General features: G+C 44.5%; 1 long non-coding RNA gene across 1 annotated transcript; it reads left to right on the top strand.

The window, feature by feature from the left end:
- The first annotated feature begins 215 nt into the window (after positions 1–215).
- LOC123384646 lies at positions 216–3,728 on the top strand. Its single transcript, XR_006596071.1, has 2 exons — positions 216–327; positions 2,230–3,728. It is a non-coding gene; the product is annotated as an uncharacterized LOC123384646 (long non-coding RNA).
- Positions 3,729–12,908: the final 9,180 nt, after the last annotated feature.

The raw sequence follows: 12,908 nt of genomic DNA, 5'->3' as shown, positions 1-12,908 counted from the left end.
TGCCCCTCCCCCTCTCAGCCCACGATGGGTGTTCATGCTGCCGCGCCGCGGGAGGAGTGTGTTGGGGGGCACCGCGGACACATGCGCACACGAAGGACGTTTCCCAAACGAGGTGGTCTCCTTAAATCGTCATCTTCACAGCACTCATTTTCGATGGTAATCTAATTTTCTGATGAGAGGGGGATCATTTAAATTGACCTGATCTGTCTTTCAACTCCTTGTCAGAATCCGTCCTGGGGACCCAATTTCCTGGTTCAGCAGGGAGCATTTGTGCGTGGCCAGCGCCGCCGTGGCCCTGGACAAAGGACAGCGATAACAGACTCGCAGGTGGTTATAATAGCTTCAATTATAGCAAACAGAGGCAGCTGGGCTGTTCTCAGCACACGCCAGCTCAGCCAAGTTCTGGCCGCGAGCTCTCAGTTTCTTTTATTTGACAGCAAGAATGTTGAGGTCCCGTGGAGGTGCCCTCTAGGCAAAGGGAAGTCTGTGCCAACTGCTGAGGTTTCTAACGTCTGAACTGTGCTGGCATTTGCTCCTGGGAGAAATCATAGGGCTTGAATGCATGTTCTAATCAAATAAACATTGCTTCTTTCTTTCTCTCTGCCTCCCTCCCTCCCCCTCTCCCTACCCCTTCTCTCCCTCCCTCTCTCCCTCCCTCTCTCCCTCCTTCCTTCCTTCCTTCCTTCCTTCCTTCCTTCCTTCCCTCCCTCCCTCCCCTACTTCCCTCCCTCCCTCCCTTCCTTCCCTCCTTCCCTCCCTTCCTTCCCTCCCTCCCTCCCTTCCTTCCCTCCTTCCCTCCCTCCCTCCCTTCCTTCCCTCCTTCCCTCCCTCCCTCCCTTCCTTCCCTCCTTCCCTCCCTCCCTTCCTTCCCTCCTTCCCTCCCTCCTTCCCTCCCTTCCTTCCCTCCTTCCCTCCCTTCCTTCCTTTGTGCTTTTCATTACAATTTAGCTTTTGATGACTTCAATGGCAGACTGTCTTTTGTAAGTTACTTCTCGCCATTGGGTGACATTTTTACTCCCTTGTTGAGAAAAACTTGGGAAAAAGCAGTTCCTTTCTGCTATACAAATCTTTGTAGCACAGTGTATTAGAAATAAAAAGAGGTGAGAAAGAAAGAACTGTGGTGAGCGGGAAGCTGGGGTTTCTGTCTAATCCGCACGAACTGCAGCAGCCGTTTGCCAATTAAAGTCAAATGCGAGTTTCAGATACATAAAGTATTGAGCAATGGGGAAAAAGGGCATTTTATTTCAAACAGCTTTTATTCCGTTCTTAATGTTTTTTCCACGTTTAGGCTGTTTTTTTTTTTTTTTAACTTGTAGGGAAACCATTTATGTCAGCATGTTTAATAAAGAAGAAAAGAGCCTGAGAATGATGCATTCATTCATGGGGGTTTAGCTAATTAAGCAGAGCGGAGAAATCACAGTTGGTGGGGGAAGAAGGGATTTAATGGATCAACTACCCATGCGTGCACATGAGCATCTTGTGTAAAGCCAGAGATATAGGTACCATCGTGCAAACCGCACGATAGGATATGCGCGGATTTATTTACACAGGGAAGCATGTTACAGAAATAGGGCTCAAGGCACTTTATAGATTGAGTCTTGTTAATCTTGGCTATACTCTGGGGAGGCAGGTAGTTGGTAAATACCCTTAGCCTTCCTTCTGACGGTGGGAGGACCACACATGGGGAAGGGTCAGGAGATTTGTACCAAGGTCATGCAGCCAGTTAATTAGCGAGCTTGAAATAACATGTGTCCCAGCCCAGCTCTCCCTCCAGCAGACCTTGCCGTTCCGTCTCTTCTCTTGGGTGTCTCAGCTTTTAACCATGTTCCCAACACTTGCTGCTAATTAGTAATTTCAGGAGCCTCTCCTTTACAGGAGGCTTAGAAACTGTGTAGGCATGGGAACCAGTTAGTGCTTTTAGTACCTCTGAAGCCTCCTAGCCTCTGAACAAGTATATAGAAAGTGATTCGGAAGCCTGATGAAGATATATTGGTTTGCACTGCTTTTCAGAGATGTCTTTGAAGCGAACGCTTCCCTCCAAGCAAAGGGGGTGGGGTGTGTGTGTTGTGGGGGGGCAGTGGTTGTTGATAAAGGGCAGGTGCAGAAGGAACAACAATCCTGGGTTTCAAAGACAGGGCTGCAGACTCACTGATTACTTCTGGGCATCCTGGGGACCGACGCAGGATCTATTCATTCATTTATCCGTTTGTTCATCTGGCTTTCTTCTAGGTGTGCCGGTGGGCGCGAGGCCTTTCGGGTGAGGATCAGCTACAACTGAAGGTAATGAGGCAGGCACAGGCCCTACCTCTGAGCCCTTCGCAAGCCATTTATTTCCTCATCGTAACGTCTGTGACTGGCACCTTCTTTCTCTCAGTCGCCCAGCCTTGAGACCACAGAATCGCCCTGGGACCCTTTCTCTCGTCCTTTCCACACACAGCAACGAAAGCCGCTGTGTCCTGTGTCTATACCACCTCGCACTGTGGCTTCCCTGGTCTCCTCGGGGGCACCACCGGAGTCCAGCCTGTGGCGGCCTCCTGTCCGGCCTGCTCCTGGCTCTGCTCCTGCAGCCGTCCTGCGGGGCCTCGACCCTGCGTGCGTGCGAGCCCGGTGCGCTCCCGCCTCAGCCCCCCTCAGAAACCGTGCGTGCCGCCCTCTGATGACTAACTCTAGAACGATGCACCCAACCACCCGTCAAGACCTTGAACTTGCCCCCACCTGTTTTTCTGTTTCTGTAGCCTAATTATAGGACACTGGTCCCCAAACATCATTGTCATCACCAGAATCCTCGTAACAGCTATGTTTTTTTTTAAAGCTATTAATTTGTGCAAATCACTGTTTTTAGCTCTCAAGAGTATAATCTTATTTAATCTTTGCAATGAGCACCACCTGAGACGACTTCCTTGCTCAAGCCTTGTGTTGTGATGAGCCCTTAGTAACCTTGCCTCGTTCAAGCCGCCATGGCACATTCTTGGTAACTCTAAAGAGGCAATTATAATCTGTTATCACTTTTTGTATTTTCATCTCATTTCCTGCTTCTGAGCTGTGAGCACCCTCATTCACGGAGAGAGAATATTTGCAAAGTAGAGGGTAGCAGGGGTGTAGCTGGGAGTACAGGGTTGTACATAAAGTTGTACCTTGACCACATTTTCAGTGTTTTGATTTTTTTTTTTCTAGGAACAGCTCAGCCAAAAGCTTTGCTAAAGTCATAGAGGTTGTATTTATTGATTTTTTATGCATTAATCCAATTGTTCGCACATAGGAGATTAAGTTAGTATGATAAGTCTTGTTAGACAACTTGATTTTGGTGGATTGGGAGAGTTTCTGATGTTTTTTCAGAAGCAGAATTTAAATTTATAATTTTATATTCTTTTTTCTAAAGTTTATTTATTTTGAGAGACAGTGAGCAAGAGAATGGGGGAGGGGCAGAGAAAGAGGGAGAGAAAGAATGCCCAGCAGGATCCGCACTGCCAGCACCGCCCGATGTGGGGCTCAAACTCCCCAACCGTGAGATCGTGACCTGAGCCGAAACTGAGAACTGGACACTTAACTGACTGAGCCACCCAGGCGCCCCTATAATTTTATATTCACAATACCCATCCTTTTCCTTATTTGAGAAGATAAACTTTGTATCATATGACATTTTTTTTTGCAATAGTGATTGACGTCCCTTGCCATGATGTTGAAATTTTGTAAGATTTTAAAATAAATTGACAAAGATTCAAGTCATACGCAGTAGAGTCAAAGACACGTTTTTGTGTTGTTTTTTCCTTGAGAAACATCTAAAATGACTTTTTTGGGAATGTTTTATTGATTTATTTATTTTGAGAGAGAGAGGGAGACACTCAACTGACTGATCTGCCCAGACACCCCTAAATGACTTCCATATGCCTAGACTCTGCTGGTGTTCGGGATATAGTAAGGCACAAGCAAGGATCTGGGGCCTGCCCTCAGGGAGCTGAGGATCTAATGGGATGTTCCGTTTATGCGCATTTGCCACTATCCTACCTCAGAACAGGTGAGTAGACAACTTTGAGACTTTTCAAAGAAGCTACCAAGACGGAATCAACCACGCCTTGTGCCGGTGATTTCATCAGTCAGAAGCCAACAGGTGAGCCCCAGGGGAACCAGTCCCTTCACCTAGTGCTCCCTACTTCATCCCCTGACCCGACTGTTAATGGTTTCCTACTCCTAACTGGTCCCTCTGCCATCCAGAAATGCTTCTCACTTGGCAAAACTCCTTGTATTCTTTAACTCTTTTCCAAATGTCCTCCACTTTCTTATCCTAGACAAAACCCAGCCTCCCCTTAGGATTCCCTCTGTGCCTCCCAGGTACTAACTGTTCTCTCACACCCGCACACCTCAGGGTGGGGAGTTGGGGGCCAAACGGTCTTTGCTCCCGGTTTGTGGTCGACCCGCTTTCTAATCCATACAATGACCTTCAAAAGCCCCATCCTCCTGGTTTCCTGTACTTCCAGCATGAAACGTGCAACTTCTCAGAGGAAATTCAGGTCATTAACTGCCAGCTACTACAATTTACTGCCACAGGCAGCCTTTTTTTCTTTTCCCTTCATGTTTTCCTGCTGATGTACTAAAGGAAGTAATTCTACTCTATTCAGAGTTATTCCCTCCAACTGTAGATTAGATCACGCTCCTGTTGGCCTCCAGTGAACATTACACTCGTACCCTCTACCTTGTGGCTCATCAGCCTTCCCTGTCAAGGGTGTCCTCACGTCAGTGTTTGAGCATGGTCACGTTACCTTGACCACCCCATTACTCAAACTCTTTTCCTCTTACCGCCCCTTCTCTGCAGCCCGTCTCTCCTGCCACATTGCTAGATCTAGCAGCGATTTTTTCCAGTCCCCATGTTATCTCATACCCTACTGGCACCTGACAGGGCCTAGCCACCCCCTCATTCTGGAGACCTTCTCTGCATGGCTTCCTGATTGTTCTCCTACGTTTATGGCTGTTCTATCCCAGGTTCCTTTTCAGGGTCAGCCTACACCATGAAGCCACTACAGGCAAAAACCCTCAAGATGGAATCCTTACGCCCCGCTGGGTTTCCGATGACAAAATTTCTTCTTTGGCAAATTCATGTGTGCCAGACCTTCATTTATATTCTGTAGGTTTGTGTCCTTCTGGGTTTCTTCCTTGGGCTGCAGAATTGGAGCTGCCCGTTTGACCACTTTGTCTGAATTGATCAAAGGCATCCCAAAGTCAATGTGTGCAAGCCCATACTCATTGTTTACTACCCAGAGAGCAGAATACTATCTTCTGTCCATTCTTGGGAGTGTCTCCCCAGAGCCCACAATGAAGGATTACCTTCATACCCCACCATTCTAGCAATTAATGGGAGTTTGTATCTTATAGCTTTCATGCCCCCCACCCCCACCCCCTTCTTCTCCTCTGTGCTCAGTGAGTGTGGCCATATGTTCTGCATCATCCTACTCTCTTGGTACCTGCTGCCCAGTTAGGTGCAGGCAATGGAAGGTCAGAGAGCAGGGAGTGAGTGAAGTAGGATCATTCATTCACCCGTGTCCACTTCTGCTGGCTGTCACTACTCCTGTGAGGCTGTGTTCTTACACGGCTGCCTTCTCGGAGATCCCTCAGGCCAAGAGACAGTCCTCACTTCTCTCTGTTGCTCGCCTTGGGGGCACTGTGGGACTTCTTATTACGTTTACCAGCCCTTGCATTAACCTGTGAAACGGTCCCTTTATTAAACTCTCCTCAAATAACTACGAGTATGCCATGTATTTCCCAGTAAGAACTTGATAGACGTAGAACTCTAAATATTTGTTGAACTAAATGAATAGTTCCCCTCTACTGTACAGGTGGCAAAGTTACATTCTAAGAAGCATATGGCCAACGTCACTGGAAAACCTGTGACCCGTTATGAGGGGATACCTAGTATATAGAAAAGCGTAACATAAAGTTATGTGGGGGATGTTTGTGAAAGTGGAACATATTGATTGCGAAACAGAGAAGACGAGGGAGGGGCTTGCTGTCTTCAAATATCCGAAGGGATGTCACTGGGAGCGGAGCTCAGGTGTATTGCTTTGGAGTGTAGAAGTAAGAGGATGGAGTGAAAGTTACAGGGAGTAGATACCGGCTCAATAGTAGAGTTATTTTCAATCATCTAGAATGGTCTAAAAATGGACTTATGGTCCAGTCCATCGTGAACCCCTTGTTTATGAAGATAATCAAGCAGAGGTTGAAGAACTTTGTGTTAGGATGTCATGGGTGTAGGAGATGGGGTTGAACTTTGGCTAAGGTTATGGGTTGAAGGAAAGTAGTTGTTGCCATTGAAAGGAAAGGTTTTGATATCATGGGACTTAGGTATTCAGATATAGAGACCAGGGACAAGTTCTCTAATCTCTCTCTTTGACTCTCATCTCTCCAGCTATCTGTCTGTCCATCTCATCTATCCACCTCTCTTCTCTCTCTCTCTCTCTCTCTCTCTCTCTCTCTCTCTCTCTCTCATCCACCCATTTATTGATCTAGTCACCTGAGATTTTAGGGACTAGTGGACCTTCTCGTAAATTGAGGTACATTTCCTGCCTCAGAGAGTTTACATATGAACATTTAGAAGCACTGTTTCAGCACATTGATTGTACCTTGGGAACAGACTCCTACCATTTTCCTTAGGTCAACAGTTTGTAATCCTAGTTCCAGTTCTAGACCCATCCACTCAATCTCTTCCTCAGCCAACCCTTACCTGGAAATCAGGGAGCAAGGTGGAGCTGGGGTCTCAACTTAGATTTCTAAGGATTCTGTCCATCTTCAAATAGGTTTTGCTCTTGAGTATGTGTGCTTATGTGTAGGGTGATTCATTTTAAAGTTTGAAACTTTATGTCATTGTCTCAAAATGGAGCTCTCTCTTGCCATTTTATGATTTCTTAACTACACAAGAAACAGAGCGATCCTTTAAAACACAAGGTCATGTCACATTGCTGCTTGGGACCCTGCATTGGCTTCACATCTCATTCTGAACGAAACCCAAAGTGCTTCTCGTGGCCCGTGAAGCCTCTCTGATCATGTACCCTGGCTCCCACCCTGACCCCTTTGCCGATTGTCTTCTTCACCCATGTAGCTCTAACCACACGGGTCTGCTTGCTCCTCAAGTGTGCCGAGCACAGATGACCCCACACCTTCCCTCAGCCTGTGACTCTTTCCTAAGGATTCTCTAGTGTCATGCTGGTGTCACCATATCTGAGAAGGCTTTCCCAGACAGGAAGGGAAGGAAGTAAAAGACAAACACAAGAGTCTAGCTTTTTTTGTGCAACTTTCCCAAAGTCTCACTCAATGGCTTTCTCTTCCATCTCATTGTCCTGCTTCAGTCGTAAGAGCAGCATGGGAATGTCATCTTTTAGTTGGGCATATTATACCCCAGGTACAGTTGGTGCTCTTTGAAATGGAGAAAAGAGAATATGGACAGGCAGCAAGCATTATCTACCACGGGTGTGCTTTAGGGGGTCAATGAATTCCCATATGTTGCTTGTAAAATATTGTCTTTCCTTTCCTTTCCTTTCCTCTCCTCTCCTCTCCTCTCCTCTCCTCTCCTCTCCTCTCCTCTCCTCTCCTCCCCTCCCCTCCCCTCCCCTCCCATCCCCCTCCCCCCTCCCCCTCCCCCTCCCCCTTCCCTTTCCCCTTTCTCCTTCCCCTTTCCCCATCTCCTTTCCCCTTTCCTTTCTCTTCTCTTCTCTTCTCTTTTTTATTTTTTTTTAAAGTAGCCTCCATGCCCCATGTGGAGCCCAAGGCAGGGCTCTCATGACTGTGAGATCAAGACCTTAGCTGAGATCAAGAGCTGGATGCTCAACCTGGGCGCCTGGGTGGCTCAGTCGGTTGAACGTCCGACTTCAGCTCAGGTCATGATCTCACAGTTCATGAGTTTGAGCCCCATGTCAGGCTCTGTGCTGACAGCTCAGAGCCTGGAGCCCGCTTCCGATTCTGTGTCTCCCTCTCTCTCTGCCCCTCCCCTGCTCATGCTCTGTCTCTCTCTCTCTCTCTCTAAAAATAAACATCAAAAATTAAAAAAGAAAAAGAGTTATTTGTGCTACTCACCAAGGTTTTCTGGATCTGATTTGCTACCAAGGTGACCATGGCAGAGGGAGTCATGTAGTCGCATAGCTGTTTCAGCCCATCGCCTCTTCTTTAGGTTTCCAATATCAAGAGAACCGCAGTGATGTCCATGGAGCCCTGGAGCATTCGTCAGGAATGCAGATACTCGCAGAGCTGTGCAAAAAGCATTAGAGCGAGCAGAGTGAGATGCATGCTGTCATGGGGAGGTTTGCGGTCTCCCAAACAGTCTTTCCTTGATTGGCCATGCTGCCCCCGGACCACAGTAGGCTGGGCTCTGGAAGCAAAGAGCTTTTGGTTTGTGGAATTTCGTTGCCAGCTACCATGCAGGCTCCCGGCATCATGCAGAAGAACCCTGGGAGCTCATTTATGAGCCCGAGGTCTTCAAATCTTTGAAGAGGCCATGGAAAAGGAGGAAACTTAAGGCATTTTACATTTACTGGATGATGAAATGTTAGGTGTCCAGGACAGTACTGCCCTGTTAGAACTTGGTGAATATCCATTTCTTTCCTGATTTTCTCTCTTTTTTTGGGGAGGGGGCACACTTCTGTCTTCCTGCAACCTTACCTCTTTTTCTCTCTGATTCTGCATTTTTTTTTTCATCAGGAGCTCAATTCTTTCATCTTTCCCCGGTAGATTTTGAGGTGTAACAAATATAAAGTGTTTCACCCAATCACATGGATTAGAGAAAAGAAAGTGGGTCTATTTTCTAGTTTCATTTGGAAGTATGAATACCATAGGGTCATCACTGTCTTCCTTCTCCAGTTTTTTAAAATGATGCTGGCTTGCAAAGTTGGGGAGCACGTAGGCACTCGGCTAGTGTTATGTGATGCAGCAGGTCCTGTGCGTGGCAACAACCATAATCCTAGTTGTTAATAATCTTCTTGAAGAGTGCTTGGTACCTATAACGTGCTGTCCTTTTCGTCTCCTGACCATCCTTCATATATTCCTGACAGAGAGAAATGGCTGATTTTATAATTTCCTTGCACTGATGAGAAACCAAAGAATCAGTGTTTATGGAATGGCTCCAGGTCACATGGCTAATTTGTCACAGAGTTGTTAGAGAAGCGCATTTAATTGCCACCAAATAATGTTTTCCCCTTATGAAAGAAAGGAATGGCAGTGTGCTTAGCATGGAAGTCGACATGTACGATGTGCTCAGTAATGAAATTTTCTCCCCTCAGTGGAGAGTGTTTTTTATTCACAAAGGTCACAAATTTTTTTTTTTTTTTTTGGTAATTCTTTATATTCAATCTGAAAAAAATATCCTCACATTTTTTACTAGTAATATGGTGCTTTCAACCCTGGCTGAATATGAGAAACACCTAAGGAGTTTAACAAACCATTTGGTCTTCCAGGGGTTCTGGACATTGGTAAATGTTGAGTGCTCTGTAGAGAATCCTCATGAGGAGTTAAAGATGAACACCACAGGATCAAAAGAATAACCGAAATGAAACGTTTAAGTCAATTTTCCCCACTCAGATATCCCCTGCTTCAGAAAGTCCATTTAAGGTCTCCGTGATTCAAGGGCATGGCGTGAGCCTCCATGTGTGTGTATGTGTGTGTGTGTGCACGTTTCCCTATTGAAGCCTTTTTCGAGTGGAAGGCTGTGCTGTGTCCTGTCATGACCAAGAAGCTGGTCCTTAATGGGTATTTTGAGTTTGCTTCTCTACTTAGCCTAACCCTAAATTTTCTAGATAAAATGCTCTGATTCATCAGTTCCTTCATCTGGTGAATTCTACTACTTATCTTTAAGATTGACCCAAGAATTAAAAGACATTTGTTATGGGTTGAATCGTGTGCCACATAAAAGGTCAAAGCCCTAGCCCTCCATACCTCAAAATGTGACCTTATTTGGAGATAATCAAGTTAACATGAGGTCATCAGGGTGGGCTCCAGTCCAACGCGACTTATGTAAAGTCTATATAATCCAATGTGTCCTTATAAGAAGGGGGAATTTGGACATAGGGCCATGCCTGGGGTAGGATGATGTGAGGAACAGGAGAAGATGGCTGTCTGCAAGCCAGGGAGAGAGACTGGAGCACATTCTCTCTCATGGCCTCAGAAAGGCCCAACCTTGAGATAACCTCGATCTTGGACTCCCAGTCTCCAGAGCTGTGACGATACAATTCTATTTGAGCCACTTGTGTTGTAGTGCGTTGTTATGACAACCTTAGCAAACTAATGTGACATTACATAGCATGTTTAACACTGTGTCAGTACATAGTATAAGCTCAAAAAAAAAAAAAACTACGGTAAAGGAAATAAAAACCAGAACATATTACCAATGTTTTTAAAAACAAATAATAGATTGAGAAAATTATAAATCATGATTTCCATGGGAATTAATAAAATTCGTGAAAACTATAAATCTGTTGAACATTTTATTCCATTTTAAATCATATAAATTATATCATTAACTAATCCCTTGATATAGAGTCAAAACCACCTTTTTTTTTTTTTAAATTTTTTCAACGTTTATTTATTTTTTTTGGGACAGAGAGAGACAGAGCATGAACGGGGGAGGGGCAGAGAGAGAGGGAGACACGGAATCGGAAACAGGCTCCAGGCTCTGAGCCATCAGCCCAGAGCCCGACGCGGGGCTCGAACTCCCGGACCGCGAGATCGTGACCTGGCTGAAGTCGGACGCTTAACCGACTGCGCCACCCAGGCGCCCCAAAACCACCTTTTTAAATTATGGTACCGATAATTGACCATTTTGGCTCCTTTTCCTCCTTAAACTACACTCATATGTGTTGTCTGTGATAGCCAATGATTTTCCTTTGAAGTGGAGTGAGAAATTACGGAGTTTTGGGAAGAAATCTGAGTTTTTCCTTCGGACTTCCCAATTTACAGTGATTTATTTTTCCCCCTTGCTTTGTAGACACTAAATTGAGACTTTATGAAACATTCACCTGTTTCTCACATAAGTAACTCTTTTCGTGGTTCTAGCTCTTTGGGTTGTGCGCAATTTTATCAATTGTATAATTAGAATAAGAAATCAAATGGACGTAAACAGGTGGAGAACGGAAACAACTAAGCATGTAGACCAAAGCTAAGCTGGTGAGAGTTGGAGGCATGACAGGGGACAGGTGTATGTGTGCCAGGACTGTGGTTCTTCCTCAGTGAGTGGGGAGGAAGGGAGGGGAGGAAGCAAAGCCAGCTGTAGGTGAGGAGGAAGCCGGATGAGAGAGCATCATGGACTTGGTTATTACGAGGTTATTTGTGTAAACGGGCGCATTTAGGGTACATTTGTGGTTGTGTTGGTTTGTCTACGCATTTTTTTTTTCCTGGCATTCAGTTCTTCCTTATGTGGATATTTTATCTGTTGGGTATTTTTAAAATTACTTTTCTTATGAATGGGAATGAGTTTTATAAGAAATGCATCACATATGTAAATGCTCATTCTGCGGGACATTAGTTCGTTCCAGAGTTTGTTGGTACTTTGTCTTTTTGTGCAGAAATAACCTGTGGTTTTTGTTAGCTTCCACCATTTGCGGTGGATTTGAAACTGAGGAACGTCCCTATTCTAGAATTTGTTGGGTATATAGTCTAAGTTATGCTTTCCAGAATGCTTCCAATTATCTTCATGCTAGTTTTGGATGATGTCGTCAATGTATGTATTAAGTATTTACGTACGTGTAACACGTGCATATATACCCATATATACATATATACACATATATACACATTAGAATTAGAAATGCGATTGCAAAGATTCTGACACATAATAGGCATTAAATAAATCCATTTCTTTGTTGAATTTAGTGTCACATTGGCTGAGGCAAAAGATTATAGGTATCTTAGCTACAATTCATTTTTGACATAAAAAAGATTCTTCATTTACCTCTCTATATTTTAGAATTATTATTGTTAATTCCCTCTAAAATGGCAGATATATGAAACAAAATTTTGGTGGGAACCTCGTTAGTATATTTTACAGATGTCATTTATTTTGGAAAAACACATGATTTTTCAGAAGCCATCCTATTGAGAAACGTGTTGTAACTCTCAATATTCATAGTTTTATTTTGAACCTACTAATTAGATTATGTAGCTTTATATGAGCTCACACACTTTTCATTAAGGTTACTCCGATATGTGCATGTACGTGTGTGTGTATCTGGATATACACAGATACATGCATATATATGCATACATATTTATACATAGCTGTCTGTATATAACTTTATTCCAATATACATATATGTGTATATACATCTTTATACAAATACTTCTCATATAAATACATGTTTGTACATATGTGTATATATCACTAAATAGCACAAATGACAGCAGTTCTAATTTTCCATTGAGTTATAGCGGAGACAAAGAAAAAAGTGTGTATTTGCCTTATAGCTGACTGCTTTACCAAATTCTATGCCTATTTAGTTTTTAGCTACTTTTTGTTTTTTGGATGTAGAACGTATAACTTCAAAACAACATTCTATTGTTTATTTCCCTTATCATTATTATTTTTTTATCATGCTAGGAGGAATATCCACAAGAAGATTGGGAAGTGTGGTATTATGGAAAATGTTGACTTTAAAGAACGTGATGAATCACGTGTGCCAACAAGGTTTGTGCACATCTTTGGTTTAAGGCTGGATTTGGATTTATGTTAAGGCGGCAAATGCAAGATGAGGGGCACTGGGGTGGCTCAGTCAGTTAAGCAGCCAACTCCTGACTCTCAGGTCACGATCTCACACTCGTAAGATTGAGCCCCATGTTGGGCTCGGTGCTCGGTGTGGAGCCTGCTTGGGATTCTCACTCTCTGTCCCTCTGTCCACACCCACCCTCTGCCCGCCCATGCAGGCATGTGTGTGCGCACACAC

Source organism: Felis catus, chromosome A3, assembly GCF_018350175.1.
Source record: "Felis catus isolate Fca126 chromosome A3, F.catus_Fca126_mat1.0, whole genome shotgun sequence".
Taxonomy (NCBI): Eukaryota; Metazoa; Chordata; class Mammalia; order Carnivora; family Felidae; genus Felis; species Felis catus.
This window is presented reverse-complemented; position numbering and strand designations above follow the sequence as displayed.